Genomic DNA, 15,551 nt, shown 5'->3' with positions numbered 1-15,551 from the left:
CGACAGGAAGCCATTGACCATCGTCTTAGGAAACGTGGGGCATTGAAGCCTGAGACTCGCGACCGGGGGAGGCCTAGAAGGACGAGGACACCGCAGTAAAGAGGCGCCAGTTCTTAATACAGTTGACGACGATCCTTGTGTCAGTACAAAACATGTAGCTGCAACACTGAATGTTGACCACATCATGGGGTTGAAGCGTGTGTCAATACCCACAGAGGGCATGAAGAACATCTCCGAGAGAAGGAGTTGTGTGTGGCGTGCTGGTGTATTCTGATCTTGTGTGTTTCCCATGATTAAGGAGTTGGAGCAAATAAATTGCAACATGGAAACATAGAGTTTCCAAATTCATGATCATATAACCTAAATGTTTTGTCTACATGTTATAAATGTGTCAGTAACTATCCCATAAAGGAATTAGGTAGCATGCCTACTTTGTCTTCTACATTTTATAACATCAGCAGTTTTTCATTTCTTAAATGTTCTTTTTCATGGAGTAATAGATGGATGTATTGGTCTCTCACATGTAAAATTACAATTTCTAGATTGAATATTTGTTATGCTTTAATATCGCCTCACACCCTAGTCAGTGCTCTCTCTCTCTTTCTCTCTCGCTTGTTTTCTTTTTTTTTTTTTTTTTTCTTCCACTCACTCCCGCCACGTTTTTTGCTCAGGACTTGTATACCACGTCTTTTCAAGCGTGCCATTTGGAGAAGGTACAGGATTAACCTGGGCGCCTGCGGCAAGCGAGAGGAGCATTCGGCGAGGTTCCCAGGAAGTGCTACTCTGCCTGCACCTGCCACTTGCCTTTGGTTGCGGCGGCACTGAAGTTGTCTTTGCGCGAACACGATGCAGCATGTGTGCCGGAGGAGACTGTAACGGAGCGGCTTGGAGCTGCGGCAAAAGGCTAGGCGTAAAAAGAGACTGGGTAGTGAGGAGGAGGAGGAGGAGGAGAAGATGAAGGAAGGGTGAAAAGAAGAACGTTAAGTTAAAAGTCGATCAGCGCGAGCGCGAATTCGCCTCGCCTGGGAGCGCTGTGCGCGGCGCGAGAAGTGGTAGGGACCCCACGCTGGGGCGAGTGACAGTAGACGAGCCAGCCGCCCCTGGAGGCAATTTCGAGTAAATTGGCTAACTTGTGTAAGCTGGCGCTGTATGGAGCGAGCGGCCAGAGGGTGGGGTGGTTGTCGACTCGGAGAGCGCGTTAAGGCTGACGTATCTGGTTGTGTGTTCCTACCCTCCTTATCTCTTCCCCCCCCCCCCCCCTCTCTCTCTCTCTCTCTCTCTCTCTCTCTCTCTCTGTGTGTGTGTGTGTGTGTGTGTGTGTGTGTGTGTGTGTGTGTGTGTGTGTCCGCACACGGCTGTGACCTTTCGACAGCGGCAAAGTCATCCTCACCATCGCCAATCAAAATGGGTGGTGGCGGGGGGGATGGATGGTACGAGACCTCATGCTGGATGGAGTTGGCTTTAATCCGCAGTGCAGAGCGGTGAGTGCCGGTTCGCCGGAATCGATTGCCGTTATCTGCCACCGGAGAATGTTTGTGACACCGGTGCAGACCACTATTTTATTTTTTTTATCTCCGCGGCTTCCCCTCCGCGCCTCCCCACACCCCCCCATCCGTCCTCGGCCCCTGCCCACTGTGCGCAGATAACGCACGCCGGCGTATCGCTTCGTCCCGACCCAGTGTCGGCCGCAGGCAAGCCCTGCAGCTGCTTGCGACGAGCACCGCCGCACCCTGCAGTACACAAGTAGTAATCTGTGGTTAGCTTCCCTCTGTCCAAAAACTCCCCTGACTGAGCAGGGAGACGCAGTGCTAACACAGTGAACAGATGATAGAGCGGACAACAGTTGAAATACCAATTTGGCCATCTAGCTTCGGGTTTTCCGTGGTTTACTTAAATCAAAAATGGTTCAAATGGCTCTGAGCACTACGGGACTTAACATCTGTGGTCATCAGTCCTCTAGAACTTAGAACTACTTAAACCTAACTAACCTAAGGACATCACACACATCCATGCCCGAAGCAGGATTCGGACCTGCGACCGTAGCGGTCAAGCGGTACCTGACTGAAGCGCCTAGAACCGCACGGCCACACCGGCCGGCTTACTTAAGTCGCATAAGGCAAGTGCGTGGATGGTTCCTCTGACAAGTACTCTGCAGCTTTCTGTACCCAACGGATATTTTGATCTGTCGCTGATGAACCTTGACATCGACGGGATGTTAAACCCTAATCTTCCTATACAATACAGAAAACTTCAACCAGTCTCTCTCCTGGAATATTCATTCATTCCATTAAATAGTTTTCGGAACGTTCGTGACAGTCGGTAGCATGGTGATCAGTGGGCAGTTGGCAATCATACTGATAGCTGCCAGGTGTATACCAGTTACAAATTCGCCCATACTGTCGCAAGCCACTACCCAGCATCACGGTATGGAAATAAACATGTAACTTTTCCCAATCACCATCTGAAGATTAGCTTGAAAAGTTAAGAAAATTAACTAATCGTATAACCTAGTATTTCAAAAAAAGTGATTACAGTTTTCTTTATTTCTTTAATATGTAAGCGCTCTCGTACCGTGTCGGTATACATTGGCACTGTTTTTATTATGATATTTTTACAGCGTGGCTATACCTGTCCATGGCGCACTACGAAATAAAACAAGCGTGGGGCATTATATTCATTACTACCTAACGAGAGCATGATACATTTTATACCATTCACTCACCTTTTGGCTGTACATAGGCTGCGATCGTGCGCTGTCCACGCTCAAATGAAATGTGCATGTGGTGTTATTTCTCGGGAAACCCCATCTGGGATGTACGCCCGTCTGGTGCAAGTCTTTTTAATTGACACTGCTTCGGTGACTTTTACGCCGATGACGAAACAAACACACACACACACACACACACACACACACACACACACACACACACACACACACACACACAGTGTGTGTGTGTGAGAGAGAGAGAGAGAGAGAGAGAGAGAGAGAGAGAGAGAGAGAGAGAGAGAGCGGCAAAGGATCCCAGACGCGGGCGGGAATTGCATTAACTGAGCGGTCATCGGTCCGAAGACTCTTTGGAACACCTCAGTACTTCACTGCCCAGAGTCTTGTTGGAGGTGCTATGCCGCTGCTTTCCTCCAACTTTTGAACTGATTTCCCCAGCCAGTTAACGTGGATTCCGAACAACGATCCAACTCGCATTGACAAACATTCCCAGAGGTGAAAGAAGTGATAAGTGACAAATAAATGTCCCAATATTGACCACGGGGACCGAAACCGAGACCTTTTGGATTTGTAGTCTGATATTTGAATGCTGAGTCTCCGAGTCATCTGTATAAAAAAGTACAATCGCGTATATTCTGAAAATCCTTCAATGAAAATAACCGTGGACTGTGCGGCTGGTCCCGGCGGAGGTTCGAGGCCTCCCTTGGGCATGGGTGTGTGAGTTTGTCCTTAGGATAATTTAGGTTAAGTAGTGTGTAAACTTAAGGACTAACGATCTTAGCTGTTAAGTCCCATAAGATTTAACACACATTTGAATTTTTTTTTGAAAATAACCGATTGTAATTTGCATTTGATAACTTTTAATCGTATGAGGGCAGCTAAATAAGAAATTCAATACATTGTTTTACTGAAAGCAGGTTGGTCTTATTTAGACTACCAATGCACCACACCATTTCCCACTCTCTTGGCTACAAAACCCCATTTTTCAAGATAATCTCCTTTCAACGCGACGATCTACGCCTCTTTACAGGGAGGGCCTGTATGTTCGCAGGGTACCACTCTACTGGTCTATGTCTCAGCCAACGTGTTGCTGCATCAATAACCTCTCCATCATCCACGTACTGCTTCTCTCGGAGAGAGAGGTCGGAAGGCGAGAGGTCCAAGCTATAGTGTTAATGAGGAAGAACAGTCCAATGAAGTTTTGTGAGCTCCTCTCAGGTGCGCAGACCTGTGCGAGGTCTTGCGTTGCCATGAAGGAGAATTCGTTTGCATTTTTGTGGCAACAAACACGCTGAAGTCACTTCTTTAATTTCCTGAGGGTGGCACAACACACTTCAGAGTTAATCGTTACACCAGGAGGTACAATATCAAACAGACGGTCGCCATGACTTGATCAGCTGAGGGGGCAGCTTTCAAATTTTTTCTCGGAGGAGAAGTGATGTGGCTCAACTCCATGTTGTTGTTGTGGTCTTCAGTTCTGAGACTGGTTTGGTGCAGCTCTCCATGCTATCCTGTGCAAGCTTCTTCATCTCCCAGTACCTACTGCAACCTACATCCTTCTGAATCTGCTTAGTGTAGTCATCTCTTGGTCTCCCTCTACGATTGTTACCTTCCGTGCTGCTCTCCAATACTAAATTGGTGATCCCGTTATGCCTCATAATATGTCCTACCAACCGATCGCTTCTTCTACTCAAGTTCTGCCACAAATTTCTCTTCTCCCCAATTCTATTCATACCTCCTCATTAGTTATGTGATCTACCCATATAATCTTCAGAATTCTTCTGTAGCACCACATTTCGAAAGCTTCTATTCTCTTCTTGTCCAAACTATTTATCGTCCATGTTTCACTTCCATACATGACTACACTTCATACAAATACTTTCAGAAACGACGTCCTGACACTTAAATCTATACTCGATGTTAACAAATTTCTCTTCTTCAGAAACGCTTTCCTTGCCATTACCAGTCTACATTTTATATCCTCTCTACTTCGACCATAATCAGTTATTTTGCTCCCCAAATAGCAAAACTCCTTTACTACTGTAAGCTTCTCATTTCCTAATCTAATTCCCGCAGCATTACCCAATTTAATTCGACTACATTCCATTATTCTCGTTTTGCTTTTGTTGATGTTCATCTTATATCCTCCTTTCAAGACACGGTCCATTCCATAGGTTGCCATTTTGTTTCCGGTTCGGAGTTCTGAACCATGTTTCGTCACTTGGGACGATATTCGACGAAAAAATCGTCACGATTAGCCTCTTAATGTACAAGCAGTTTCGCACAGGTGGCCTTTTGTGCTCTTTATGGTCTTTTGTCAGGCGGCGAGAAACCCAGCGGGCACACGGCTTTGAGCACCCCAACTGAGGAAGAGTGTGTCAGCGCTACCATCAAAGACGTCCAGTTGTGCAGCGAGGTGTTCGTGTTTCGTCGATCGCTTAGAATGAGTGTGTCCGCACGTTCCAACATTGCAGGAGTCGCAGCTGTGTGCGCCCGGCCGGCATGCTGGAGATGGGACAGGTTTGCGCGCCTTTATTGCGGTAATAACTAGAGGTCTCGCCGAACGACTCGCCGTGTTTTTGTTCAGTGTCATATCTGCGTAGACATTCTGCAAGCGCCTATGAGTATATGCATAGCTCTTCATTTCCGCCAAAAGAATGACAGCTCTCTTCTTGGAACGCATCTTCGTTGCAGACGCAATTTTCAAGGCTACGTATAGCGCCGTCACTTGTCGGAACTTCATGAAACTACAGGGGTTGAAGCAGGAATATTCCACAGTGTCCCACAACAATTTCCACATGCTTTCAATCGAAGGTGGCTGAGAAAAAAATGTTTTGCATTACCTATTGAACGCCTCTATTTAAAGCCCCGGCGTGCTACTTACCTGTTAAAATATTTCGTAAGGTGGGATGTGTGCAGTGCCATTACAAATAAACAGTGACGGGCTAACAAACATCTGTAACGGATAATCTCAACCAAATGTTCCTTCCTCCTAATCACCCGATGTCCCCACCCCTGTCCACCGCTTAGTTTTCCAGGGCATTTCCTAGTGACGGAGCAAGTTTATTTGGCTGGATTTCAAAAATCGCCTTTTACATGGGCGCCCTTAGAAATCTATCCAACAACTTTGGGTTAATTGCTTGTTCGCGTAGCAACGGCAGCGAATGTAGTAACTCTATACGTGGTCACAAAACTATGATCTGGATGTTTGTCGGACGTAAGGTGGAGGGCACATTTAACGTTTCTGATCCTTAATGCAACTGTAAGAAGTACCCCAAGGTTGCATTGATGTGAAAGATATACCCTTGTAAAATCAGATAATTAAACTTTGTAGCCATGTGCCTAAGCTAAAATTCACTCCAAGTTCGTATCTCTGTTCCTGTACATGATGGAACGCGATGTAGCAGTCCTGGTAGTACTACTGGACAAAAAAATTAAGCACGCCCAATTCTGTCGTGAAGGAACCATGGACACAACATACTTACATTAAAAACATTACAAAACATACACTGGCAAATAATCATGCAACTTCGTAGAGGGAAACCAGCTCGAAACTTATGTAGCCAATCTTGGGCTAAAAATCAAATTACATTAGGTGAGTTTAAGAACCATTAATACAACTTAATGTTCACTAAAAGGGTTACGGTCAGGAGTACCAAAGAAAATTTTTAACAGAAAATACATTTCGTCGAATTTTAAATGGCTGCAAATTGTGTAAAATCAATTTCAGCCACGTATAACCAGCTGACAGTTATTAGGCTTTACAAGATAGCTGTAATATTTCGTACTTCGCTTCGAGCTTCATAACCATTTAAATATAAATGAACTACAGAAGATTTACAGCAAGTGAGTGTACACAGTAAGAACGTTTAAAAGGTATTGTGCCAACAAACACATAGTAAAATTTAAACAGTTTAAGTCCTATTCTTGAAACAACAAAGGCCTAAGGCCCAATTAAATTCGGCAACTTCAAAGCCTAGACACACATCGGAACGTTCGGCGCACAAATAAGCCTCTTACCCTAATGTCATTGAAGAAAACTATTTGTACCCGAAAGTGACGCTTACCGCGCACTGGACTGTTGCTTTGTTCTGTGTCTAACGTATTTCGGGAAAGAGTCAGAGTAGGTGACTAAATGGCGAGTGCCTGATAATTCCGTCCGGTCTTTCTGGTCGCCGATCTGCAGCACCTCTATTAATAGACCGTATCCGGCAACTATCCGCTGTTACTCCACTGATAGATGCGCCACGTCGGCCAAGGAAGGACACCACGCGTCCACCTACCAGAGCAGCGTCGTGCAGCCCCACATGATCGTCCCTCAAACCGCAGCAACAACAGACTCGTCGGTGCAGACACTGCCCATCGAACGTCACATAAAGGACTGCGCGCAGAAGAGGCCTAACCACCTTAGCCGGGCCGTGCGTGCTCCTTTCTGTCGCAAATTCGCGACGTTGTCGCCTGCTAGAGAACTTTTTGAAACACTGTGTATTTTAGGAGGGTGACAGTACAGGATCCACAGAACCGACGAAGAAAGGAACGCGTAAAAAATACTGACAATAAGAAGGCAGAGGATGATGGGGCATATGATAAGACCTCGGGGAGTAACATCCGTGGCACTAGAGGTAGCTGTAGAGGGTAAAAAACTGAAGTAGAAAACGGAGGTTGGAGTAAATCCAACAAGTAATTGAGGACGTAGAGGTGCAAGTGCTGCTCTTCGGTGAAGAAGTTCACACAAAGGAGGAATTATTCGTACCGCATCGAACTAGTTAGAAGAAGGACGACACAAAAAAAAAAGACTTGGCGCGTCACGGTAGACGGTACAGCGACATTGCGGTGTGGCCCCTGCAGCAGTGGTTTACGGGAGCGGCTGTTATCAGTGCGGCAGCGGCCGCTGTTTCCGCTGAGCCAGAGGCTGCGGCAGCGGCAGCCGCAACTGGAGATTACAGTGGCACACGTCGCGCCGAGTCAGCGATGCCGCGCTACGCTACTCTACTCCTCGCTCCTCACCAAGCCGTGTCAAGGCCGCGGAGACAACCTCCCACCACGGCAAGGTGCCTCGCGGAACTGCCAGGGCACAGCACACCACCACTAGAGCCGTCCTCACACGAGGTGCTTGAAAGCGAACGTGGACTTGGAAGAGTTTCGTGACGTGATAATGCGAGACCTTCCGCACCCGGAGCGACTCAAATGAAACCCGTTGCCAACACGTGTTGGTAACCGGTAGATTCCTGATAGCTTCCTGTGAAGTTAAACCCTCGACATTCTACAAAGGACACACTTTGTCAATGTTTACCTCACATCGCGCCTTCCACACGTAGCGCGTGTTCTTCCAAAACCGTTACTGATGGCTCGACGTCTATTAGCGGCATTCGGAGCCTACGTCAGTACAGGCATGCTCTTCAAAGTCAGTTATGAGTCGCTGGCCCTTCCCGCAGAGAGGGGAGGTCTTGGTCTTGTCCATGTCCAAGACAGAGCTGTGGCCCTGTATGTTAGCTCACACATAAAGCTGTGGCGCCACCACCCGGAAAGTTTGACAGGTTTGCTGTTGGAGTCGTTAGCTCCGCCCTCCCTTATGCCGCCACTGACGACGCTAGACATACCCCACTACTTCGGGAACTTTTACATTGAACACAGTTATGTCCGTATCGCAGTACCACCGACGAAACAGGCGTCGGCGCGGGATATATATATATATCATGTCATACAGCAGAGGCGCCCACCAAACATCGTGGAGTCCAAAAGCCCTCAGGTTAATTGGAAGGTGGTGTGGAAGACAATTCACGAGGTTACACTGGACACAGACGTCCGATCCACATGGTACATCACTGTCAATGGTAAACAGATCACGTGATCACGCCTCCACAAGATAAACATGGCGGGATCGCCTCTATGTGTAGACTGCGGGATGCCATACACGGACGAACACCGTCTCACATGTGGCACGGCAGAAGACGTATGGCGCTCGGTGCGACAAATTTTGTCGTATTTTCTACGAGTGACTCCGGAACACATTACACCTCGGTTTCTACTATTTCCGGATCAACAGTATTTCCCGTGCACCAAGACCAACGCTGTCACGTGGATCCGTGCGCATGCGGTACACTACTTATTTCACGATGGACCTAAAGATGTATTCGACTTTTGGAACTACCTACAAGAACGTCATTACAAGATCGTACGGAACCCAAAATACAGACAGTATTATTTTATTTACTTGGGGAGTGCCCTACGCGACCCTCCACGCAGCTGGATCATCAACAGGTAGGAGAAGACACCCATTGAGTGAGCTGATAAGACTAAGTTCGAATCTCGGTGGAATAACATACGACATAAGTGAAGACGTACCTGGATGAAGAAGCGTAAGGAGAGCAGCGACACACCCTTCTGCATCATGTACGGAGCACTTTTTTTTCATTTTCCCCATATACATTACCTCGGTGCAGGAACTTGCCGAGATATTGTTTTCTTTACTCAGAGCACGATGTGGTGCTAGATACATTTATTTTTGTTGTGGTACGAAGTAAAATCAAATTAATAATATATTAAAACAGTAAAAAAATCCCACAAAAAAATTGGGCTTCGCGGATGCCGCGACTGCAGTGCAGCTCACTAGTAAATCGCTTGCATCGTGTTACCAACCAGTTGCCAACGACTCGCGCGTTCGTTGCCAAGTTATCCGAGTTGCGTCGTGTCTTCGAATACAGTTGTATATTGATTTAATTCGAAGATAAACGAGCGAATTGTGAACGTTAGTTTTCTCCAGGAAGTTAAAAAATATATAATTTTATACAACCACAAGCTCCCTGGATATTGGAGGAGGGAGTTGACAGAGAAAGGGTTGAGTGAAGTGCGAAAAGAATTTCGCATTACATGTACACTGAGGCGACAAAAGACGTGGGATACCTTCTAACATCGCGTTGTACCTCCTCTTGCCCCGTATAGTGCGACAACTCGATGTGGGATGGACTCAAAAAGTCGTTGGAAGTCCGCTGCAGAAATCTTGAGCCATGCTGCCTCCAGTGCAGGAGTTTGTGCACGAACTGACCTCTCGATTATGGTCCCATAAATGGTCGATGGGATTTGGTTGGGTGATCTGGATGGCGGGATCATTCGCGCGAATTCTTCAGAATGATCTTCAAATCAACCGCAAGCGACTGTGGCCCTAAGACATGGCGTATTTTCATCCATAGAAACTCCATCGTTGTTTGGGAACATTAAGTCCATAAATGGCTGCAAATGGTCTCCAAGTAGCAGAACATAAACATTTCCAGTCGATGTTCGGTTCAGCTGGACCAGAGAACTCAATCCATTCCTTGGTAATATAGCAACACAGTTATGGAGCCACCACCAGCTTGCACACTACCTTGTTGACAAGGTGGATCAAGGGCTTCGCCGAGTCTGCACCGTACTTGAACCTTACCATAATCAGCTCTTGAAATTGGGACTCAGCTCACCCATCCACCGTTTTCTAATCGTCTAGGGTCCAATCACTATGACTACGAGCTAGGGTCCAATCACTATAGTCACAAGCCCAGAGAAGCCCTGCAGGAGATACCGTGCTGTTAGCAAAGGTGCCGGCCGCGGTGGTCTCGCGGTTCTAGGCGCGCAGTCCGGAACCGTGCGACTGCTACGGTCGCAGGTTCGAATCCTGCCTCGGGCATGGATGTGTGTGATGTCCGTAGGTTAGTTAGGTTTAAGTAGTTCTAAGTTCTAGGGGACTAATGACCACAGCAGTTGAGTCCCATAGTGCTCAGAGCTATTTGAACCATTTTAGCAAAGGCATTCGCGTCGGTGATCTCTTGCCATACCCCATTAACGGCAAACTTTGCCGCATTGTCTTAATGGATACATGCGTCGTACGTACGACATTGATTTCTGCAGTTATTTCACGCGCTGTCGCCGTTCTGTTAGCACTCGCAGCTGCACGCAAACACCGCTGCTCTCGGTCTTCAAGTAAAGGCCGTCGGCCAATGCGTGTTCGGCGGTGAAAGGTAATTCTCAGATTTGGTTACCTTGGCACATTCTTGACATTGTGGATCTCGGAATATTGAATTCCCTAAAGATTTCCGAAATGGAATGTCCCATGCGTCTAGCTCCAACTGGCATTCCGCGTTGAGAGTCTGTTAATTCCTGTCGTGCGGCCATCACCACGCCGAACACCTTTTCTCACGGATCACCTGACAGCTGCGTCAGTGTACTCCCCTTTTATACCTCGTGTACGCGATGCTACTGTCATCCGTATTTGTGCATATCGCTGTCCCATCACTTTCGTCGCTCAGTGTGTATAGTGTACTGCCCACCGATTGCAATAAAATTGTGGGTGCGTCTGTGGGAGTAAATACAAGTATAAAATCACAGCGGATGTATTCTTACGCGTAACCAACAGCATTTGCCGGCCGCTGTGGCCGAGCGGTTCTAGGCGCTTCAGTCCGGAACCGCGCTGCTGCTACGGTCGCAGGTTCGAATCCTGCCTCGGGCATGGACGTTTGTGATGCCCTTAGGTTAGTTAGGTTTAAGTAGTTCTAAGTTCTAGGGGACTGATGACCTCAGATGTTAACTCCCATAGTGCTTAGAGCCATTTTTGAACCAACAGAATTTGTCGTTCTGTAAAATTTCCTTGTCAAGCGGAAAACAACAGAGAAAATGGTTGGCAAACGAAAGAAAAGCCAGAAATCTCCGACAAGTGTGAACACAATGGTGGTCACAAGCAATTATTTTGCGAATGCAGACAACCATCGCCACATTTACTTGTACATAAATCTGAAGATTTTTTTGTTTTGGTTTTCAAAATAAAAGTAACGCTGTGTCATGGCGAACGATATCAACTTTTTAGCCGTTCTATAAAAATCTAAGAATTTCGAATCTGTCTGTTGCAGCTCCATGGCTGCTCATACGGCCTGCAGTTTATATTTCTTTGGATGTGCTTATGAATCCAGAATTTTCTTTGTTTTTCATTCGTGTGTAATAATAGTAGAGAAGCACACCTTCCTCTGAGCTTGTATCCGTTCTCGACATGCCGAGTGTTCCCAGAAGATGTTCGAGTGCCGCAAACAATTCACCCTTTCCTCCACACACGCACTCGACAACTACAGTTTCTTATTTAAAACTTGCACCGTGTATGCGTTGCCAGCTATTCGCCAGCCAGTTGCCCATTTACATCGCCTACCCGTTCCGTTCCTTTTCAGTCATACCGTCTGCGGGCGGCCTGAAATTTCGTATCGCAGGTCAATACCAAGCATGTAAGACAGAACCGGACATATCAGATTTTGCAGGTTGGCGAGGCACATGGCCACTAAGATAAAAGACTGTTTACTACATCACATGCAGAAATTAGGGGCGCCATGGTGTATTATGTCATTTACAATTGAAGTTCGTATGTATTAGTGTTTATTTATTTATGCAATTCTGCAGGATTTCGTGGCCATTGTCGCTGAATGTAAAAGTGGGTAGGTCGTTAGGCCATGTTATGTTCGTCATAAGTTTCTTTGTATACAGTCGATCCTTTGATCCCTCTGCTGGGATCAAGTTATTAGGGTGTCTCCGGTTATTTGAATACTGTCAAAGATCGTTGTCACGTACAGTTGCAAAAGGGATATTGTTCTAAGGGCGTCTGATTAATGGCTGAAATTTTTCTGGCTACATCATTGATGAGCCATCGTCGTTAGATAGATACTATAATAGGCAGAGAATTGGGGGGGGGGGGTTGTTGTTTACCGCAATGTTTAGTACCGCAGACATGGCTTCCTTGTAGTCGTTTGTATTCTTCGCGTACCTAGGCTGGATATTTAATTCTTCGGTGGTGGGAGACCACTAAACTGGAAGCCTACAGCCATCTCTTCTGACATTACATTCGTTTTTTAGAAATATCAGCCAATTCTCGTAATTTCTTTCGACACGTGTTTCATCCCATGACTAGCACTCGTACTTGTTGAAATCTGTATCTCCGCCGCATTTCCCCTGATTCTACACTTCATTATAAACACATGCCACGTTCGTCCTCTTTAGTCTGTTCTTTTACTGTCCTTCCAGTTTCGCCTACATACATATTGCCACAGTCACATATTACTTCATACGTTCATAGACTCGTACATTATCGAAATAAACAGGTGCGTCCGATTTGCTTGGGAAACTCTCCTATTTAGTTCGGAAGAATTCTGCTTATGCGAGCAGCAACTCCAGAAAGAAACGGTAACCTTACAGAATATAACGGCGGTTCCTCGTTCTCCTTCTTAGCATAATTAATACTATTTCCTTTGAAAGCCCTACGGACAAAGCATCTTATTCGTTGGCCTTCAGTTTTAAGAAAGTCAGCTCCGATTCTCACCTCTCTCTGTCAGTGATACGGGTAGCACTTGAGGACAGCGTTGAACATTGCTTGGTTCTGGTGTGAGTGGTGTTGTCAAGTGGCACATAAATACTTGTTTGTGTTGGTACGCTTTCTGTACGCTCTTTGTCCTAGAGTATTGTCAGATCTTCTGAAAAGACTTCCTATCATTTAATTCGATGAATTTTGTTCTTCACAAATGATTTCCTTATTATTGCCAGTCTGCATTTTGTAACCTCTCAACTTCAGCCATTGTCAATTACTTCGCTGCCCGAATAGCTACACTTATGTACTACTACGAGGGCATTTTTTTTTCAACTTCCGATCGGTTGCGAAATAGAATCACAGTGGAAAACCAAAATGTTTTATTTGTAACATTTATCTAGACCTTCCAGCTATTCTTCTACATAGTCGCAGCTTCGACATAGACATTTGTCGTAGCATGGTAACAATTTTATAATACCCTCACCATAGAAGACCGCCAGTGATTATTGCCAATTGCCGACGCTGGTCCGGAGCTCTTTGTCTGTGCCAAAATGGTGTCCTCATAGCCAGAGAACCATGTGAGCCACGAGATGAAAATCAGAGGGAGCGAAGTCCAGGCGGTATGGTGGGTGATCAAACGCTTCCCATCGTTAACGCTGCAGGCGCGTCTTCGTCGCACCTGCAGTGTGCGGCCGAGAATTGCCATAAAGAAGAAAACGCACGTTACGTGGGCTGCATGAAATCAGGCGAAACCCCTTGCATGCACCGCGCACTTGGCGGAACACTATTGTTCTAGACATCTTCACGTGCATACTGTGCGCTCAGAACTGCAAAGTGCGACGTGCCGCGATTGACTAGAGACACTACGCTACACCACTGCTCAAAGTTTCACCGGATTTCCACTTTGGTTTTAATTTCGCGACCTCTCGGGGGCTGAAAAGGAAATAAAGCCATAGTATTAGTGCCTTGTTTCCTGACCTAATTCTTTCAGCACTCCAATACTCTCGTTTTATTTTTGTTGATATTCGTCTTACAGTGTATTTCTGAAACACTTTCCACTCCCTTCAGCTGTAGTCTTTCAAAGAATTACAGTATCGGCTAACCTCGATTTCAAATCCTTCCTCTCAAATTTTATTTCCCTTAAAACCTTTATTTGGTTTCCGTTGCTGCTTGCTCAGTATACAGGTTAAATGACATTGTGGCTTGGGGAAGGAAGGGGGTTGGGGGAGAGAGAAGGGCAATACTGTGCCTTACGTCTCAATCACTTTTCAACTTCTGCTTATCTTTCATGTCTGACTCTTATTACTTCCATCCGGTTTCTGAACAACTTGTAGATAACCATTTACTCCCAGTATTTTATCCTTACTAACTTCACAATTTCAATGAAGCTATTCCAGTCAACAATTGTCAAAAACTTTCACTAAGTCAACAGATACTGTAAGTGGTTGTCTTCCTTCAATCCGTTTTCTGAGGTAAGTCAGAGGACCCGTACTGCTTCACATCTTCCAACATTTCCCGGAAACCCAAGCTGATCTTCCTCAAGGTCAGCTTCTACCAGTCTTGTGTAAATAAATCGATAGAGAAACCAACAGAAATAAGAAATTACTATCCCCGTTCTCAAGTTAGGGTCATCATCATGAATTTGACACCCACTGCTTCGTTAATGACTCCTGTAGAATGTTTTTGTGCATCAGGGAAAAGATTAGTAAGATGAAGAGGGTGAAATGAGAATTACATAATTCACGAAAATGACGCAAGAGGGCGGACCTGTGCTTGCTTCATTAGAGATCTCTACAACCAGCCACGCGTGTAAGTCCAAATGTTCCATCCTCACATCCGCACAATTAACTACAAGCAAAAATATGCTTTGGAAACCTCTGCATGTAAATTCTCACGCCATTTCATAAGTGCTGGAGTAACTTCTCTGATTTCATTATGTGAAATTCTTGAAGTTCTGTTCAAATACAAGCAACTGGCGTACAGTTTCTTTCTCGATCAACTGACTCGTTGGTATGCTGTTTGAATTAAAAAGGGCGATCTATGTGAAGATGACGAAATCGACGGAAGGGTGAGATGACGATAGGAAATTTCCTCCTTAACGATTTCATCTCCTCCTCGACCGTTAATTAACTCTCTTGGAATTATTAAAATTAATTTGGTGGTATATTTCTGAGGTTATTGGATTTTCTGGTACCTAAACAATTCTACATCCATTAGTAGAATGTGAAGAACATACAAAAGTAAACCGAAGAGACAGAGCTAGGGAAAGAAAAAACTACTAATGATTGATGCATTGTTGTAGTAGTAGAATATAAAGTGAATCTAGTTACTTCTGAATCAGCCTGGCCCACAGTGGTGCAGTTATGGCCAAGATATTGACGTAGACGTTCAAATGGCTCTGAACACTTTGCGACTTAACTTCTGAGGTCATCAGTCCCCTAGAACTTAGAACTACTTAACCCAAAAAACCTAAGGACATCACACACATCCATGCCTGAGGCAGGATTCGAACCTGCG

General features: G+C 45.7%; 1 protein-coding gene across 1 annotated transcript in view; it reads left to right on the top strand.

Moving 5' to 3' along the window:
- Window positions 1-15,551, top strand: part of LOC126278177 (polypeptide N-acetylgalactosaminyltransferase 2) — a 1,159,679-nt gene that overhangs the window by 109,090 nt on the left and 1,035,038 nt on the right. The gene's annotated exons all lie outside the window — the stretch shown is intronic.

Source organism: Schistocerca gregaria, chromosome 6 (genome assembly GCF_023897955.1).
Source record: "Schistocerca gregaria isolate iqSchGreg1 chromosome 6, iqSchGreg1.2, whole genome shotgun sequence".
Lineage (NCBI taxonomy): Eukaryota > Metazoa > Arthropoda > Insecta > Orthoptera > Acrididae > Schistocerca > Schistocerca gregaria.
Note: the sequence above shows the minus strand (reverse complement) of the source record. Positions and strands in the feature narration are given on the sequence as shown.